The sequence below is a fragment of the Protopterus annectens genome, chromosome 7.part0, assembly GCF_019279795.1.
Source record: "Protopterus annectens isolate FY-2018-M chromosome 7.part0, PAN1.0, whole genome shotgun sequence".
NCBI lineage: Eukaryota > Metazoa > Chordata > Ceratodontiformes > Protopteridae > Protopterus > Protopterus annectens.
Genome location: NC_056739.1, coordinates 1,909,856,276 through 1,909,869,232, shown reverse-complemented (window position 1 = coordinate 1,909,869,232; position 12,957 = coordinate 1,909,856,276).

Here is a 12,957-nt window from a genome sequence, read left to right as displayed (position 1 = left end):
TATTGCTAAGCAGTGTTCCCACTAAGGGACTTAAACATTATTGTATGGAACGAGACTTCACTAGTGGAATGTTAGAGTGAAATGGAAAATTTACCCAAGTCTGTGTGACATTGCAGTTACGGTATATGTTAGTAGTGTGAGTAGTGCTGGTGCCTTGCAGTGTAAGAATAATTTTTGCTGCAGTTTAGATGAACTGTGTTTCAGTAATTGTTGATATAAGCTCTTCTGGCCTTGGTCTAATGCTGTTGTGCATTTGACACAGAAGTAGTACTGTCTTAAACATAGAAGTATAGAAAACATTTCAGGAATCACTAGAAAATGTATTCTGTGCTCATTTTCACTTTCTTTGGCAAGAGAAGGAGATAATAGGAAAGGCTTGTAAAAGGGTTTAGTACTGCTGTGGAGAAGTTGATGAAGTGATGGCTTTGACTATGTCTGGACACAGTTGTGAAGATGATGTAGAGGTGTATATGATATTGCAGTTTGACAGTGTAATGTGAGCTACACAGCAGAGTGGTTTGCAGGGATATAATAAATTATCTGAGAAAATTAAATTGCCATCTGGCACTGACATTCACCTGATGTAGCTCAGAAGGAAGTAAGGCCCCTTTGTGCCCCAAACCTATTCCCATCTAGTATGCCGTGCATCTCATATTTCCATACATTCTTCTACTAATCTCTATTTGCCTCTACTTGCTGCACTTGTATATCATACAATGGACAACTCACACTTACTTGATTATTCCATATTTGTTGTTGCTAATGTGTGTTTACTAAGTATGCTTTTTCCTGACAAAAGTTGTTCAATGCCCAAACATTTAATCTATCTTCATTTCCCTTCTAAGCACAGTCTCTTGTATTATTGTATAGAGAAGGGTTCTGAATCAAAGAAAAAAATAACCACTACTATGTGCACAGTTGTCACATCTGTCATGTCTCCTCATACAAAACCTGCATTGTACACTGACATGGTCAACTTTCTGCTTCCTGTACACACTCTTGTATCACAAAGGCCTTGCAAACCTTACTAGTGGCATTGCATGATGCTCTGTGGGAATCATCATACCACAAAAGAAATATGTTTTGTGTTGTAGCATGTATATATTTTGTTTCTCCACAATGCAGCAATTCCTTGTGACACAATGCTCTGTTCTCTCTGCCACAATACTTAGCACAAACAGCTTGGTGTCCGTAATACTGTCATTATCATCAGCAGCCTGCTTTTCCCATTTTCTACATAGGTTTGGGGTATGATGCTAACTGTCACAGTAAGAGGAAGACCAGTTGGCATAATGGTTAAGGTCTTTGCTTCCCATGCACAAGATACAAGGTTTGATCCTGGCCTGTAGCCAATGTCTGTCTGTAGTTTGCATGTTCACTCTGTGGGTTCCTCCCACCTCCAAAAAAAGCATGCTGAGTATTTCTGTCTCAAACTCACCAATGAATGGAGCTGTAGGCAACAGCACAGACTCTACATGGTGCCCTATAGGGGAAAGAGTTTTACAGGCCAACTGCTTTGGGCATCTACTGTAGTGTGATTAACATGCCAATACTTCAAGGAATTTTATGAGATGCAGAACAGGCTTGTACACGTCTAATGCTCACAAGCCACCCAAGGTCATTAAGTCCATAGGATGCAAACCAGGGGTAAATTTGCAGTTTCCAGTTCATTAGTCAAAGTTACATTTGAATATAGTTTGGAAGCCTGTTCCAGAGAAGGAGTAATCTTTGAGACACATAAGTGTAATGGGTTTCCCTACACATACCAAAAAATATGGTGTGGGCAAGCCACAAAAATCAAGTGCAGATCAATGAAGCATGACATTCCAATTTTTTTTCCTTACCAAAACAAAACTACATTGCATTGCATGCAGACATATTGATTTGAAAAGTAGAAGCATGGGCACCCTTCCCAGAAAAGTCTGCACTGGCAAGCAAATTTGGTGCAAAGCATGCAAAGAGCAATTCTCCCTCTGAACAGGGCTTATAGTTCCAAAATGAGTCAAATTCCTGAGAGAAAAGTCCATTTGCCAATGCTGTAGTCATACTATAGTGATATACATATATTTCCCCAAATGTGGCATAATAAGCCAGCGCGGTACACAAACAAAAGGTAATGAGAGGCTAAAGAAACACAGGATTGACAGGAATTGCAAAGCAATTGAGTCTCATAACCATTTATGCTTTGCTAACACAAACTTTAAGGTTATCCCCCCTTTCTTTTACTGTGCAAAGTCAGTCAATCCCAGGGTGAATGTGCAGGTACCCATCCAATCATCTAGGTTCAATTTTACAGATGGTAGTATATTGCACTGCTTAACCTGCAAAAGCAGTCCATTGCAGAGGTAGGGACAACACTGCACAATAACTCTTCCTCTCCATTTCATTTTATTTATCTCCAGGTGCAGATTTAGGTCTATGGCACTAGTATCTGTCCATGGCACTTGTAGAGATACAGGAGATCCAGAACCAATATGTATCCAGTGGTACAAAAGGTGAGGCAAATTTCCCTCAAAAATCTATAAGATACTGAAAAAAGGGACTTCCAGTCTCTCTTAGTATCTCAGAGTCTTTAAGCCTGTGATCTTCTAAGGTAGGAACCTCTGGTGGCTTTCTAGTTGTTTCATGCTAGTGAGGTACCTCCTGAAGGGGGCATTGTACTCAATAATTGGGTCTATATTAAATTGTCGAAGTTTTACAACTTTGAATCACTAGACATCGAACACTAGTAATCGAAGTTGCAAAACATCGAACAATAAAAAAAAAAAGGAAAGTGAAGTAAAAGGGTTTAAACCCCCCACTACTTAAATATACCAACTCTGAGATCGCGCTACAGTATAGGAAAGGGAAATCTTCCCTTTCCGCACCATACTCAGTTCAAGTGCGATCTTGGAGTTGGTATATTTAAGTATCAGGGGGTGTGGGGGACATAGTCCCCCATGTGGGAGGTGCAGGGGGGGCTTGCCCCCAGCTTACAGCAGTTACTTTTGTTTTGTTTTTTTTCTTTTTTCTTTTTTTATCAGATATTTGAAGTTTCAGTACTTCGATCATATGGTGTCAACCATATGGTATTCGAAGTTCTGAAACTTCGATTATCTGATATAGACCCCAATAACTGGCCTAAATAATAATGAATGCTGCAAACTCCCAGAACTGTGAAGTCCACTACTGCAGCATTTGCAGACATCTACATACACACTTGCAGATATAAGAAGGTCTTTTTATGGAGACAATGTAGAGAGATGCTTTTTGTATGCTTTTGTTTATTTTGAATTTTTCTGTACTAAAGTTAGCAATACAAATTTGAAGCAGCAAAGTTACAAATAATTAAGCAGTGTAAAGAGAGATAATCTGTTCAACATTGATCTCCTACTTTGGTTTCTTGTTCTTGTCTCTGCTGTTTATACATTTTATTTTCTTGTTAGTAGTGTTAAGGGATGTAGTGTTTTCAATATTGTTTATCCACTTGCTATAGCAGCCTTTTCAGGAGTCTTCTGAGTACTTGCTGAATGCGTTCTATTCCTTTTGAAATAGTTGCTGATATTGATGGCCATTTTAGTAGAATGAAAAAAATATATATTTTTTTTTCCTGAGTGTTCTCCCCTACTTCCTGATTCAGTCCTTGCTTTTATGCAAAGGTAAAGTTAGGCTTGAGCAGACATTATCTCTATGCCTTCCTTTTGCAAGCTTTGTAGTTCTGAATTAAGATATGTGGTGAGAGCTGTCATAACAAACTGACCACATGTAAAAATGGGGAAAAGGGGGTGATGATGATGATCAATAATTTCCATGACAACAAGTTGCAGTGATAGCAAGGAGTGGGCAGGAAGTTCGTCAACAGTAAACAAGTGACAGTCTAAAGTTGATCCCTTTTATATATATATATATATATATATATATATATGATCCCCTATATCTATATATATATATATATATATATATATATATATATATATATATATATATATATATATATATATATATATATATATATATATATATATATATATATATATATATATAAATGTATATACATATATATATATACATATATATATATATATATATATATATATATATATATATATATATATATGTGTGTATATATATTATATAGGATCTACTTATAGACTAGTTTGTAAAAATCAGTGGTTCTTAATTTTCTAGTTGTAACTTAATTACTGCAAGATCATATCAAGCATTGGTCTCATCTCTTCATCCCTTTTGATCAAAGACTAATGATAAGAAAAAATTATCTGGATGCCAAATATTCTGTATACTCTTCATACAGATTCATTTATACCTCCCCTTTCTTTGGCGAAGAAACAGAGTGAGGAATTATTTAATTTCATTTGCTCCTCTAACAAACCAGGGCTTGCATTGTAACATTTCCTTTTCAGTCTAAATCTGAGATTTTTTTATCTTAAAATTCAGCTGTACTCTTACTCTACATATGGGACAGCGGAATCACTGCTGTGATGGCTTGTATCAGAATGCTGGTTCCCCAAATGACACTCGTTTACCTGCTGAAGCTTGTAATCTAAAGGAGAAGTTAGAAGGACTCCTTAAAAAAGAAACTAGTACCCATATTAACTTGCTGTATTTACAAAGCTGTATTGAACTGAATATTGCTCCCAGAGGTCTGAGGGTCTCTAAGTTCCCTACTACACCTTTCGATGAAAGGAATCCTAATGATATGGTGTTTGGTAGTAGATGGATAGAGGCAGCACAGCAATGCTCTATGGAATGGGTCCATATCTTAACAGATAGGGACCATCTTAAAAAAATGGAAGCTGAAGGCAGTGGTTGCTTCCATGAGTAATGACCTACAAAAATTCATTTCTTCTGTTAAATTAGAATGTATGTTGCAAAATATTAATATGGGGTTAACTGAGTTGGAGAATGAATTAACTGAATATAAAAGCCGAAAAATTTCATGAGATGTTAAAGACTATAATTCAGATCAAGCGTTTCTGTGGAAACGCAAAAGTAAGAGGTCACACCCTCAAAGAGGGAGGGATTGAAGTAATAACAGCAGTTCGGCTTCTGGTTCAGTTTCCTTTTCAGTTTCAGAAGACATACAGAGAGATATAAATGAGGAAAACAGTAATGAACATTTTCCAGTGTTACCCAGGGCAAAAAATTAAGAAGTTTTTGAGAAGCGGTTTCGGAATGAGGGAAATTCAAATGGTAACAACGATAACAATTGGAACAGCAAGGGAGCCTTTTCAAACTATGGCAAACTCATCCAGAATGACTTGGGACAACAGAAAAATTTTAGTAGGAACTTTAAAGGACGATATAATAAAATAACCCATTGGTCTTAATGAATATATTTCTGATAATAATTTTGTGCTTAATGTCTCTAACTGTGATATTTCAAATACAGTTTTGTCTGTTTTGATCTTGGCACTCAAGTATACTCCTACAGCCCTACCTACACTGCATGTATTAAAAACGGAAAATTTTCTGCTTCGTAGAAAGTTACATCTAATTGATTATTTTTCTAAAAGTAAGAATGTTTTAGATGAAAATAATATTGTGGATGATAGTACTGATTCAGATGAATCATTTTTTTTCATGTTCATCTATACTGAATATGTCTAATGAACAAGTTTATAATACATATGATAATTTGGATACAAGCACCATTGCAGCAAAAAGTTATTTAATTCCTCCATTTACAAATAGTAATATACAGGGATATATGTCTCTTGTTAATAATGAAATTGATCAACTATATAACGCATGTATGAATAATAAGTTTGATGTTTGTTTTAATATGACCAAGGAGCAGTGGTTAGAATTTAAATAATTTTGTGCCAATAGAAATATAGTAGTTAAACCATCTGACAAGGGAAATCAAATTGTAATTTTACATTATACACAATATTTGGATATTTCTTTTCATCTTAATGATGTAGATGTTTATCAAAGGTGTGATATTTCGAACTATCATAGGGCTGTGGAATAATATATACTGTTATTAGATAAAAGACATAGACTGGGATATTTTACTACCCATTACATATCTAAGAAGTTTCAAGTTGAAAATAGTGCAATTGCAGTGTTTTATTGTGTTCCCAAGACACATAAGGGTTTAGAAAATTTGAGTGGTAGACCAATTGTATCTGCAGAAAAATATGTTTTGAGGCCTATTAGTAATTTGTTACATGAATACTAGAAAAAGTATGTTTTAGGAATCCCCTCTTATGTTAGGGATAGCCAGGACTTTTTGAGTAGAATTACAACTATGCAGTGAAATGATTCTATGTTTTGGCTATGCCTAGATGTTAAAAGTTTATATACAAATATAAAACATGAAATAGGTATTCAATCTCTTTTTTTATTTTTGGGGGGATTCACCTATGTCACATTTTCTCATTGAATTGGCATCTTTCTGCTTAAAAAATATATTTTTTACTTTTAATGGTGAAATTTTTCAACAATTACATGGTATGGCCATGGGGGCTGCATTTGACCCCCATGTACACAAATTTAGTTATGACTAAATTTGAAATAGATAATATATACCCACATAGCTTTTATAACGCCAGTGATATTTTATATTTGAGATTTATCAATGATTTGACATTTTATGTCAAGGAAAAATGGAAGATGCTGCTATGTTTGTAAAAGATTTACAAGTTAATTTAATGTGCCTAAAGTTTGATAGAATACAATTGGGTCATAGTGTGATTTTTTTTAGACATTAAACTGGATAGACTGAATACAGGTCTATATAATAAATTCACACATAGAAACCAGTTTCTGTATGGAAATAGTTGTCATTCTGGGCATTTGTTAGCTGTTTTGCCCTATAATTAATTTTTGAGGATTAACAGATTGTGTAGCACAGAATAAGTCTTTAGGTCAGAAATAAATATGGCTGAACGAATGTTCCTCAATAGGGGTTATGATGAGCAGCAGGTAGTGGAGGCTAAAGTTAAAATTTTTGAACTTACAGATGGACAAAATAAAAAAGGAGATAGATTTTTATTTAGAAATAGGGAAAATTATATAGTTGAAAATAATAATAATAGAGTTTTGGGTAGACAGACACAAAAGGAAATTTATTTTGTTACTACCTTTAATGTACTTACAAATAGAGAGGTACAAACAGTTTTGGCCCATGTTATTAAGAGATAAGGAATTGTGTTATTTGCTACCAGAGCAAATTAAAATCTCTTATAAGAGAGCCAGAAACTTGAAAGATATGGTAGTACATAATCATTTTTGTCTGCCATCTAGTAATATAAATGCAATATAAATGCAAGTGGAATAAAAGAAAAGGGAACGTTTCCTTGTAATAAGTGCTCAATTTGTAAACATTTAGTGTCCTATTTTACATATATTAATAGAATACAGTTCACTCCTAGATGCCATTACACCTGTTGCACTGAGGGAGTGGTTTATGTATTAAAGTGTACTTGGAATTTGTATTATATAGGAGAGACATATAGAAGTTTTAAAGTACGCATGCAGGAACATATTAGGGACATAAAAAACAAGAGATTAGAAAGTCCTTTAGGTGCTCATTTTCTACATTATCATAATTCTAAGACTGATGATCTGAAAGGTTGTGTGTTAGAGAAGGTAGATGTATCACTTGGGGAACATAAAAATGTTGAGAATAAACTGCTACAGAAGGAAACATTGCTTATTTTAAAGCATGGCACATTGGTGCCTTTTGGGCTTAATAGAGAGTATAATTGGAAATATGTAATTTAAATAATGAATTGTTTTATTGAGTTGATTGTCAATTAAGGTATTTAGTGGATGTATTTTAGTGTATGTATTATGATGTTTTTTACTCTTAGAATGCATTTTATGCCAAGGCGCTAAGTGTGTATTAAATGTTCCTACTTTTGTAGCTGTGGTGGTCTTTTTCATAGTATTTGGAAATACCTAAAACTAGCTGCCCCATCCATCGCCTACCCCATATCATTACTAATAAACCACTCTAACTCTGAACAGTACATTCTAAAATTATGGAAAATCTCTCATATCATAACAATTCATGAGGGCGGCCCATCTAGAGACATAACTAAGTACCATCCCATCGCCATTCTATCCACCTTTGCCAACATTTTAGAGAAATGTATCCACCAGCAACTCATGAATCACAATACTACCAACAACCTACTCTCCAGCACCCAGCATGCCTTTAGGCCTAAAAACAGTACTAACTCAGTCCTCATAACCTTTACAGAGACCATTCGCTACCTCAAAAATGAAGGACAATTAGTCTCAGCCATTTTATTAGATATGTCAAAAGCTTTTGACACAGTGTCCCATCAGCTTCTCCTCAACAAATTTGCCACTTACAATCTCAATACCACACCTCTAACATGGTTTCACAGTTATCTATCTGATCATCATCAGGCGACTAAATGGGCAAACAGCTTCTCCCCACTATTACTAGTCACTATGGGGGTACAACAACTCTCCATACTTGGGCCTCTCCTCTTCATAACATTTACCAACAACCTATATACAGCTATCCAACATGCCACCATCATCCAATATGCAGATGATTCCTCCCTTATCTGCTCAGCCCACTCCCCACAAAATCTCCAACACAAAATGCAATCATCATTGCAAGACATTGAAAAGTACCTCACCAGCCACCCACTCATCTTAAATCCAAATAAGACTAAGCTCATAATTTTCTCTAATAAATCTTCCAAACCCAGTACCCAATCAGACCAAGCAACTAGGGGTAACCATAGATGACTCACTAAAATATGATAAACACATCTATCTGACCATCAAAAAAATCCATTCTAAACTAGGCGCTCTATACAAGGTTAAACCTTACCTTACACAACAAGCTAGACTGGCCACTGCAAGATCCCACTTGCTATCCACCCACCCAGTACTGTTCTGTGGTCTTTACTAACCTATCAAATACTGACCTAAATAAACTAGACACTTGTTATAACAGAATAGCTAAGTTTGTTACCAACTAACCCACAGAACACACCACCGCCCTGCTCTCTGACATGACAGCTAAACTGGCTAGAACTTCCCAGCCTATTATTAATAAAACAACTTTCACTTGCTCATAAAATCTTATTCAACCCTACCAACTGGCCAGCTCTATCAAACCTAGTCCAGCCAAATACAAACTGTAGACTCCTCAGATCATCCAACAAACTAATGCTAAAAGTAACCCAGTCTCACAACTATCATGGAGACTCCCTCTACTCCCATAAAATAGCCAAAGATTGGAACACCCTTCCTCGACAGATAACTAAAACCCAAACCTGTCCACATTTAAAACTAACTTGAAAGATTATTTAAATGATAATTGGCTATGCCCCTGTATAGCTCCCAATTAATATTCTTGCTATTTTTTTCCCACTCATCTCACACATGTTACCCCAAATAGAGTTCATCCCACATAGGGCTATCCCACTATATGTCTCATCTTTATTAATTTTTGATCCTTCAGATGACCTAATTTGTAAAACTACATGACCAAGTTTGGTCTTTCAGAAGTGACTAACTTTGTAAAGCTGCACGACTTATGTACTTCACATATATTGCAAAAAAAAAAAAAAAAAAAAAATATATATATATATATATATATATATATATATATATATATATATATATATAGTATTCCTGTATGCCTGAAACATGCATGTTTATATGTTTATATTGTATTCTGTTATATTTTTCTATAATATTTTTGTTAACCTTATTTACATATTGTTAGCAATGTACTACTTAAACTAAGTTTACTGCTTGTACCTTAATAATGTTCTTTTTATTGTGGAGCTTTTCTCCCCTGGTCTCTGCTGAAAACAAGTTTTTTTAAACCCAGTTGGACACTAACCGGTTAACAAATGTACATAAATAAATAAATAAGTTCTTCTGTCTTCAGGATGGCCTACCTTTCTTGGATGACTAAGTTCAAAGCACATTTCAGTTAAATGCAAATCATTGGCAAATGGCAATATAGCTATCAATGACTTTAGGATACTTAAAAGATTGTTCAGTCCTTACCAATATTACTCTTGGCTAAAACACCTGAATTGGTGTTGATCACAGTCACAAAAGCACTTCAGTTTTAATCAGATACCTATCCAATATCTATAGGCACTCAAGATATCAGAAAAGAGATGTACATAATAAAAATATAAGTAAAAAAAGTTTTTTTAATAAAGAATGCTTTTTATTCAGTTGCTCTTAAAGTAAAAAATAAGGAAGAAGTGTGTAAACTTTGCAAAAGAAACACAGACAAGCTGATTTCAGAAAAGCATTTGAGGTCAGGTTTGCTGATTCCTGCTACTTCTTGTACCTCATTACCAGAGTCAGCAAAACCAACCTTGAATGCTTTTCTGAAATCAATTTTCTGTGTTTCGTTTGCAAAGCTTTCACTCTTCTTTTTTACTTTTTTACTTCTTAGAGCAACTGAATAAAAAGCATTCTTTATTAAAATAATCTTTTTACTCACATTTTCTTGTGCTTTATGCAGTTCATTCGCAAAGTGCATTCATTTCAAAGTATTGCTTACACTGATAAAGGGGGTATTGCAAAGTGCAGTGATTTTGAAGTGTTCTTGTGCTAGAGACTTATTCAGGAAAGTGCAATTATTTCAAAGAGTCTTTTGTACTATTGGGCATAATTACAAGTTTTGCCATACATGTGTGTGTGTGCATGTATGCGCATGTGTGCATGTGTGTGTGTGTGTGTGTGTGTGCATGATGCACATGTGTGTGTGTGTGTGTGTGTGTGTGTGTGTGTGTGTGTGTGTGTGTGTGTGTGTAGGAAATGATGTCAGGAGATGTGAGAGTGCATGTGTGTGTCCTGCTTTGTCCCTCTATTGTTCTGTCACATTTTTGTTGGTGTGTTCCTTGCATAAGAGAAGCTCACTGTTTTTTCTTCTGTTTCTTGAGAGCATGACAGTACCACAGTGGGACAGAGCCACAAAGCCAATTCCAATAAACAGCATTCTAAAAGTCAGTTTTGACATAACCCTGCTGCTGGTGCTGCTAATGGGGGAGCATTAGCTCCCATAGCCATCCCCCAGTAAATCTGCAAATGAGAACTCAGTTTTATATATTTTCATGTTAGGATGATTTGTAGTAGTACTAATGGATAATATTTCCTTAGAGTGAATATGAAGAGGTGAAACAGTGTTACATATTCAAATGTTTATTTAAAAACAGCATTAAAGAACTGTAGGCAGGTAAATCATTATACCAATAGAGTTATTACACAATATAGCCTTTAAACCACCTTACTGTACATATCATAGGTAAGTTTTAACCTAGCTGCAGTTATGAGACATTTTAAATTCATTCAGTTTCTCCTCAAAAGTGAGATTCAAACTGTTATTTTGTGTTTGTGAGGTGAACATGTTAACTGTTATACCAACTCCCAACCCCATATTTATTAAAACCAATAATATATTTGTGAACAGAGTTAAAACATGATGTACAGAACATTGAACATATTAAATGACATATTATTCCTACTGTTAAAGTTATTTTCCCACCCTGTGAATTACATTTACTGCCCTCTGTATTCATTTTAATGGCGTTCCTTTTTCCTCCCTATCTTTCATTTTCTCAGCTACCCCGGTTTAGCCAAAACATGCCGTAATACTAAACATAACCTTAGTCTCCCACATCTGAATTAACTTCATGCTGCTGCCCTTATTTGTACTCTTACCAAAGTTATTTCTTTTTTGTTGACTCTTTTCTTCAATTTCCTCTTGCAATGTACCTCACTTTAAAATTCAGAACCTCTGTATACTTCATTACTTACACTTTGAAGAGGGAAAAAAGATCTTCCAATCTGCTACCATTGTCCTTGTGTTTCTGTTCCCAGATCTGTAACTGCAGAGCTAGAACCTTCATCCATTTATACAGCCGCACAGTCGCAACTGTTTAAATGAATGAGTGTTGGAATTGCAATCCTCATTGAACAGCAGCAATGCATATATGTTGCTGGTATTAAGGCTCTGAAGCAAAGTTATTTAAATTGACTAGGAAAAGCTTTCATTTTTTTTACGAAACTGTGCCATCTTTTCATCTTTACTAAGAAGTGAAAGAAGTGGCAAACAAATGCAAGTGACAATTTGATAAGGCTGCAACATACATAGTGTTGGGGAGTGCGTATGTGTGTGTGTGTGTGTGTGTGTGTGTGTGTGTGTGTGTGTGTGTGTGTGTGTGTGTGTGTGTGTGTGTGTGTGTGTGTGTGTGTGTGTGTGTGTGTGTGTTTGTGTGTGTGTGTGTGTGTGTGTGTATGTGCATCCTGCTCTCTCCTGCTGTGGTTCTGTCAGTTATTTGTGGGTGTGTCCCTCATTGAGAAGAAGCTTGGTATTTTTCCCTCTGTCTTCCAAGAGGGTGACAGAACCACAGCGTGACAAACCCACAAAGCCTATTTCAATAAAAAGCATTATAATAATAATAATAATAATAATAATAATAATAATAATAATAATAATAAATGCTGGTACCTCTTAGCTGAACATTAAATAATTAACTTATTCTCTGATATCTACTTTATCTAATTCATGGTTGTTAGAGAACATTACCTACAAATTAATATATGCAAGTGAGAGAAACTAATGCTGTATTGGATGCCAGTCTAGTAAAAATGGACACACACACACGGACATAAACATAATAAGGACATATAGCCAACTTGGAATATTGCCATTTTATCCATGGCCTATTCTTGGGGGAGGGGGGGGGCAATTTAACTGGGACATTAAATAAAAAAAAATCTACATTGAAAAAGGGAATACATGCAAAGTCCACAAAGAAAGTACCTTAGCTGAGATGCAGTCTGGATAAGCAACTGTTGTGAGGCACCAGACTAAATAAAGGTTAAATAGAAAGTAATTTTTTCTCAGTTCTTCACATAAAACATACATGTGCTTCTCCTTTCTGCAAATATTTTGAAGACATTATAACACAGATGGTTTTATACACGAGA